The following is a 7,846-nucleotide window of genomic DNA, read 5'->3' as shown; positions in this document are numbered from 1 at the left end:
ATCATTTTACTGTTTGTGATCTCAGCCAATTTCATCCTGTTATGGTCAACTTTAATGGTGTTTTCTATATGCGGCCGAATGTATAATTTGGGGTATGACTCAATGTATCTTGATGCTTTTGTGCGGGAATTGGGCTTCATGCTGCAGCTCCTCATTTGCTGCACAAACACCGTGACTTCTGCCATGACCCAGACTAAGTTCAGGCAGCAGCTGAAGAATGTGCTGAACTATCCCTTCACCCAAATTCATCAATCAGTCAAATTCACTCATTAATCAATCCATCCAGGATTTTCTCATTTCAGTTCAATGTTTCAGCAATGCAGCAGCCTGTCGCTATGGTAACAGACTGAGGGTAGTGCTGGTTTATCTAACCTTATCCCACCACAGGGGGATCCAGGGAAACATGTCAATATTTCTCTCAACTCACAGGCCAAAGAGAAAAGGCATCATTCCACTGACTGCATCCCTAACTTCAATATGTAATTAACATTCATTAAAAAGTGCCAAGCAGCACAGCAAACTATATTGTTGTTTGTCTTTGTGTTGAAGAAGCTCAGTTGGAGGGAGACAGACTCGGCCCCAAGGGAATGGGAGGATTTCGGGACTGAGCTCAGGAGTTGGGTTTCAGTCACTTAGTCCTTGCATTCACCTCTGGTCTATCTCTGTCATGGACTAGAATCCCTAAAGTTTGGAAACAGGCCCTTTGTCCCTCAGAGTCCACACTGAACCTCAGAGTATCCCAGCCAGAGCCATCCCCTTATTACCCATGTAAGCTACACCTCTCTGAACACTATGGGCAATTTGGCAAGGCCAATCCACCTAACCTGCAAATCATTGGACTGTGGGGGGAAACTGGAGCACCCAGAGGAAACCCATGCAGACATGGGGAGAATGTGTAAACTCCACACAGACAGTCGCCTAAGCATGGAATTGAAGCCGGGTCCCTGTCTCTGTGAGGCAGCAGTGCTAGCCACTGGGCCACAGTGCCGCCCTCTCTGGCTATCCCTCCTCACTCGTTCTCTCCCTCTCTGACCTACATTTCTCCATAATCCCCTGCTTCCCATCCCACTCTCCATTCCCTTCCTTTTCTCCTTCCACCAACCCTCTCCAAACTATGCCCTCCCTCTCTACCTGCATCCTGTCTCTCTCTCTCCCTCCTCCTTGAATGACCGCCCCCACTTCTTTCAGCCTCTGCCTGTGTGAACTTCATCTCCCACACTGTGTTTTTCCCCCTTCCCTCACCTCTCCCTAATCCCCATCGCACTCTTTCCCTCTCTCCGTCCCCCTCTCCCTATCTCTCTCCCTGTCGCTTTTTGTACCCTTTGTATCTCCCCTCTGCCAGGCACTCACCTCTCACTCAGCCCCTGTTTCCTTGTCTCCACCTCTGTATTTCTGACCCACATTCTCTCTCTCTCTTTCTCTCTCTCTCTCTGTGTCCCCTCTTCCCTGTCATCCTCTATCCCTTTGAGATCCTCACTTACCTCTGTAGATCCCTGGCTCCCCAGCCCCCGGCCCCCATTCCCCTGTCTTCCAGCCCCTGCCCCTGTTGCTCTCTCTCTGTCTCCCTCCCTCCCTTGCTGTCACTCGCTCCCTCCCTGTTCCTCGCTCCCTATCAGTCGCTCTAGCTCTCATTTCCAAGACATCCCTCAATCCCTCTGTCCCTCACTTCCAAAACATCCCTCAATCCCTCCAATTTATCCCTCACTTGCTCACTCCCTCACTCCCCATCCCTTGCACCCTCCACCCCTCCCACCCCCCATCCCTTACCCCATCCCACTCCCTCACTCCTTCCCACTCCCCCTTCCCTCCCCTCTCCCCCTCCCCCTTTGCCCCCCATGTCCTCCCTCAAAAATGCCCCACCCCCTTCCTCCCCACCCACCAACTCCCGCTCCCTCCTAATCCCTCCCCACCTGCCCCTCCCCCTCCATTCCCACTCCTCCTCCCTCTTTTCCCTTCCTTGTTCCCCCTCCCTCCCCCTCCCTCCCTCGGTCACCCTCCTTTCCCCTCCCTCCCTTGCTCCCCCTCCCTCCTCTTCCCTCCCCTTCCCTCCCCCACACTCCCTCCCACTCCCTCACCCTCCCTTCGCCTCTCTCCCTCACTCCCCTACACTGCCCCCTCCCTCGCACCCCCATGCTCCCTCGCACGCCTGCCCTCCCCCTCCGTTCCTCCCTCTCTGCCCCTCCCCTTCGTGCGCTCCCTTCTCCCCGTCACTGGCTCTCTCTCTCTATTCCTATCTTCCTCTTGCATTGACCCCACCTCCCAATGTCACTCTTTCCCACTTCCCTCACGCTCTCCACATCTGGGATAAGTGCATACTCCATGGCTACGAGTACAAAGTGAGTATGGGTTCTCAGGCCATTGCTGGTAGAACATTTTGGTGGTGTTTCACAGGTTGTTGATAGGAGTACAGTGAGGAAGGGGTTTACAGGCCATTGTGAGGAGAACAGAGTGGGGATGGGTTCACAGATCATTGCTAGTGAAAAGACTAAAGAAGACTTCACAGGTTTTTGCTAAAGGGCAAAAGACTGGGGATGGGTTCACAAGCCGTTGCTAGAGGAGCAGAGTAAGGATAAGGTCACAGGCCATTCCTTGGGGAACAGCTTGGGAATGGGTTATCAGCCTGTTGCTATCACAACAGAGTGGGGATGCGTTCAAATGTCACTGCAATGAGGATAGAGTGAAGACGTGGTCACAGGTCAGTTCCAGGAGAACAAATTAAGGAAACGTTCACAATCAATTTCCCGGGGATCAGAGTGCGGATGCATTCACAGGCTGTTGCTAGGGGAACAGAGTGGGGATGTTTTCATAGGTTGCTGCTACGCTGAGAGGTGGGGATGGATTAGGTTTGTTGCAAGGGGAACAGAGTGGATTGATTCACAGGGTGTTGGTAGCAAAACAGTGTGGGATTGGGTTAACATTACTGTTGCTATGAAACAGTTTGGGGATGGGTTCACAAGTACTTTTCTTCAGCAGAGAGTGGCGGGAGCTGGGCGTAAGTGAAGTCGGAGCAGTGAGGCAGTTAGGAAGGTAAGTGACTGTTATTTAAGCACTTACCTCGAAGCCCCAGGTCCTACACAGTACGGCCTCCCTCCCTCCCTCCTCCTCTAACCTAATTAAAAGTCCACAGACTCGCAGCAGGAAGAGCGGGAATGTCGATCAGAGGCCTACAGGTGGTGAGTCTCTGCTGTAAAGATTAGAAAATACCTATCTTGTCCAGCAGAGCCCTCTATTCCTGTTCCAGCAGCAGAAAGAGTGGAGCCCTAACCGTGAAGGACTCTCTTGTGTTCTTCAGCAAAGGCTTTTCAATTTATATTTCTTGTGTATTGTGTAATTGATTAAAAGTTTAATTGCTTAATTGAAAAAAGAGCATAGCAGAGAAGTATTAGAAAGCATTTAATACATAAATTGTAAAAGTTAACTTAATAAATAGTAATGGCTGGACAGGCGATGTGCTGTAGCTGTATGATGTGAGACCTGGCTGATCCCATTGTGAACGGCAGCGACCACATCTGCGGCAAGTATTGGTTGCTGGAAGAACTCCGGATCAGAGTAAATGATCTGGAATCTGGGCTTCAAACTCTGCGGCACATCCGGGAGGGGGAGAGTTACCTGGACACTTTGTTTCAGGAGGCAGTCACACTCGGTAGATTAAATAACTCAAATTCAAAGAGTTCAGGGACAAGGTGTGACTGTAAGCGAGGCAGGTGGGGGGATTCTGAGTTCAGGAGTGCAGGACCCTCAGCCCTTGACCTTGACCAACAGGTATGAGATCCTTGTTCCCTGTACGGATGAGGGAAAGGACTGTGGACAGGATGAGCCAGCTGACCACGGCACTGTGGTGCAGAAGGCCATTCAAGAAGGGGGAGCAAAAAGACAGGTAGCTCTTATAGGGGATTCTACTATTAGGGGGACAGATAGTATCCTATGCAAGCTGGATCAGGAGTCCTGCATGGTGTGTTGCCTGCCCGGTGCCAGGGTGCGGGACATCTCTGACCGGCTTGAAAGGATATTGGAGCGGGAGGGGGAGGATCCAATTGTTGTGGTACACATTGGGACTAACAACATAGGCAAAGCTGGGGTAGAGGACCTGTTCAGGGATTATGAAGCACTAGGAAAGAAATTGAAGTACAGGTCGTCAAGGGTCATAATCTCCGGATTACTGCCTGAGCCATGTGCCAATTGGCATAGGGAAAAGAAAGCTAGGGAAGTAAACATGTGGCTAAGGGATTGGTGTAGGAAAGAGGGATTCCATTTCATGGGGCATTGGCATCAGTTTTGGAACCGGGGGGATCTGTACAGTTGGGACGGTCTCCACCTGAACCGATCTGGAACCAGTGTTCTAGCGAAAAGGATAATTAGGGTGGTCAGTAGGAATTTAAACTTCTGAGTCATGGGGAAGGGAAAGTGAAAGAGATGGAGTATGGAGTTAAATGGAAAGATAAGCAACAGGATAGCGTGTGTACAGGTGGGTTTAAGCTTGAGGCAGACTAGGAATACAGCAAAAAGGAAGGATAGCTTAAGACATCTTAGGTTTTCCAATCTCTCTATTAATGATAAGTAAATTAGCATTAGGGCACTTTATCTAAATGCTCGTAGTATTCACAACAAAGTAGATGAATTAACAACACAAATCCTCTTGAATGATTATGATGTGGTAGGCATGACAGAGACATGGTTGCAGGGAGTTCAGGACTGTCAGTTAAATATTAAAGGATTCACAACATATCAAAAAGACAGGGAGATGGGCAGAGGGGGTGGGGTTGCCTTGTTAGTTAAGAATGAAATTTAATCTATGGCATTGAATGACATAGGGTCAGAGGATATGGAGTCTGTGTGGGTGGAGTTGAGGAACGACAAAGGCAAAAAAAACTATAATGGGAGTTATGTACAGACCTCCTAACAGTGATCAGGACCAGGGGCGCAAGTTGCACCGAGAAATAAATAGGGCATGTCAGAAAGGCAAGGTCATGGTGATCATGGGGTCTTCATATGCAGGTGCACTGGGTGAATAATGTTGCCGGTGGATCCAAAGAAAGGGAATTCATGGAATGTTTGCAGGATGGCTTTTTGGAACAGCTTGTGGTGGAGCCCACAAGGGAGCAGGCTATTCTGGACTTAGTGCTATGTAATGAGCCAGACTTTATAAAAGACCTTAAAGTAAGGGAACACTTAGGAGGCAGCGATCGTAATACGGTAGAACTCAGTCTGCAATTTGAAAGCGAGAAGGCAAAATCGGATGTAATGATGTTACAGTTAAATAAAGGTAATTACGGGGGCATGAGAGAGGAATGGACGAAAATCGACTGGAAGCAGAGCCTACCGGGGAAAACAGTAGAGCAACAATTGCAGGAGCTTCTGGGTGTAATGAGGACACAACATAGAGGTTTATCCCAAAGAAAAGAAAGATTATCCGGGGTGGGATTAGACAGCCATGGCTGACAAAGGAAGTCAGAAAATATATCAAAGAAAAAGAGACAGCCTATAAAGTTTTCAAGAGCACTGGGAAATCAGAAGATTGAGAAGGCTACAAAAACAGACAGAGGATAACAAAGACAGCAATAAGGAAGGAGAGGATCAAATATGAAGGTAGGCTAGCTAGTAATATTAGAAATGATAGTAAAAGCTTCTTTCAATACATAAGAAACAAACAAGAGGCAAAAGTAGACATTGGGCCACTCCAAATCGATGCTAGAAGGATAGTGATGGGAGATAGGGAAATAGCTGAAGAACTTAATAAGTATTTTCCATCAGTCTTCACAGTGGAAGACATAAGTAGTATGCCAACAATTAGGGAGAGTCAGGGGCCAGAGTTGAGTATGGTAGGCATTACAAAAGTGAAAGTGCTAGAAAAGCTAAAAGGTCTAAAAATTGATAAATCTCCTGGCCCTGATGGGCTACATCCTAGAGCTCTGAGGGAGATGGCTGAGGAAATAGTAGAGGCTTTGGTTGTGATCTTTCAAAAGTCGCTGGAGTCAGGGAAAATCCCAGATGATTGTAAAATTGTTGTTATAAACCCCTTGTTTAAGAAAGAATCAAGGCAAAAGATGGAAAATTATAGGCCGATTAGCCTAACCTCGGTAGTTGGTAAAATATTAGAATCCATTGTCAACGATGAGATTTTTAAATTCCTGGAAGTGCAGGGTCAGATTAAAACAAGTCAGCATGGATTTAGTAAGGGGAGGTTGTGCCTGACAAACCTGTTACAATTCTTTGAAGAGGTAACAAGTATGTTAGGCCAGGTAAACCCAGTAGATGTTATCTATCTAGACTTCCAAAAGGCCTTCGATACGGCGCCTCACGGGAGGCTGCTGAGCAAGGTGAGGGCCCATGGTGTTCAAGGTGAGCTATTGGCTTGGATTGAGGATTGGCTATCTGACAGAAGGCAGAGAGTTGGGATAAAAGGCCCTTGTTCAGAATGGCAACCAGTGACAAGTGGTGTCCTGCAGGGTTCAGTGTTGGGGCCACAGCTGTTCACCTTATATATTAATGATCTGGATGAAGTGACTGGGGGCATTCTGGTGAAGTTTGCTGATGACACGAAGATGGGTGGACAGGCAGGTAGTACTGAGGCGATGGGGAAGCTGCAGAAAGATTTAGACAGTTTAGGAGAGTGGTCCAGGAAATGGCTGATGAAATTCAGCATGAGCACATGTGAGGTTTTGCATTTTGGAAAAAAGAATACAGGCATGGACTATTTTCTAAATGGTGAAAAAATTCATAAAGCGTAAGTACAAACTGATCTGGGAGTGTTGGTCCAGGATTCTCAAAAATTTAACTGGCAGGTAGAGTCTGCGATTAAAAAAGCAAATGTAATGCTGTCGCTTATCTCAAGAGGGTTGGAATATAAAAGCAGTGATGTGCTTCTGAGACTTTATAAAGCTCTAGTTATGCCCCATTTAGAATACTGTGTCCAATTTTGAGCCCCACACCTCAGAAAGGACATACTAGCCCTGGAGCGTGTCCAGCGGAGATTCACACGGATGATCCCTGGAATGATAGGTTTAACGTATGATGAACGGCTAAGGATCCTGGGATTGTATTCATTAGCATTTAGAAGGTTGAGGGGAGATCTAATAGAAACTTACAAGATAACGTATGGCTTAGAAGTGGTGGACGCTGGGAAGTTGTTTCCGTGAGGCGGGGAGACTAGGACCTGTGGGCACAGCCTTAAAATTAGAGGGGGTAAATTTAAAACGGACATGAGACGACATTTCTTCAACCAGAGAGTAGTGGGCTTGTGGAATTAATTGCCACAAAGTGCAGTGGAGGCCAGGATGTTAGATGCCTTCAAGGCAGAGATCGATAAATTCTTGATCTCACATGGAATCAAGGGCTACAGGTGTGCAGGCAAGTGGTGTTGAAATCCCATCAACCATGATTTAAATGGGGGAGTGGGCTTGATGGGTCAAATGGCCTTACTTCCACTCCTATGTCTTATGGTCTTATGGTCACTGCTAGGAGAACAGAATAAGGTGGGACCACAGGCCATTGCTAGGGCATAAGTGTGGGAATAGTTTGATAGACTGTTGCTCCAAGCACAGATTGTGGATGCATTCATAGGCCATTGCTAGGGGAATGGCAGTGTACGCAGGCCAATGCAAGAGGAACACATTGAGATGGGTAAACAGGCCTTGCAAGGATAAGAGAGAAGGAATGGTTTATCAGGTCATTGCTAGAGCAATTTAGGGCAGATGGGTTCACAGACCATTGCTGGGGAAGAACAGTGGAGATGTGTTCACAGATTATTGCTAGGGAAACAGAGGAAAGATGAGTTCACAGGCTGTTGCTAGGAGAACAGGCTGAGGCTGCGTTCACAGGGCACTGCAAGGGAGACAGAGTGAGGATG

General features: G+C 47.7%; 1 long non-coding RNA gene across 1 annotated transcript in view; it reads left to right on the top strand.

The window, feature by feature from the left end:
* The first annotated feature begins 2,881 nt into the window (after positions 1-2,881).
* The window catches only part of LOC125456509 (uncharacterized), a 39,235-nt gene continuing 34,270 nt past the window's right edge, over positions 2,882-7,846 (top strand). The window contains exon 1 of the long non-coding RNA XR_007248461.2: positions 2,882-3,027. This is a non-coding gene — a long non-coding RNA (uncharacterized LOC125456509). The remainder of the gene's footprint in view (positions 3,028-7,846) is intronic.

Source organism: Stegostoma tigrinum, chromosome 8 (assembly GCF_030684315.1).
Source record: "Stegostoma tigrinum isolate sSteTig4 chromosome 8, sSteTig4.hap1, whole genome shotgun sequence".
NCBI classification, from domain to species: Eukaryota; Metazoa; Chordata; class Chondrichthyes; order Orectolobiformes; family Stegostomatidae; genus Stegostoma; species Stegostoma tigrinum.
The sequence above is the reverse complement of the archived record's forward strand: the minus strand, read 5'-3'. Positions and strand labels throughout refer to the sequence as shown.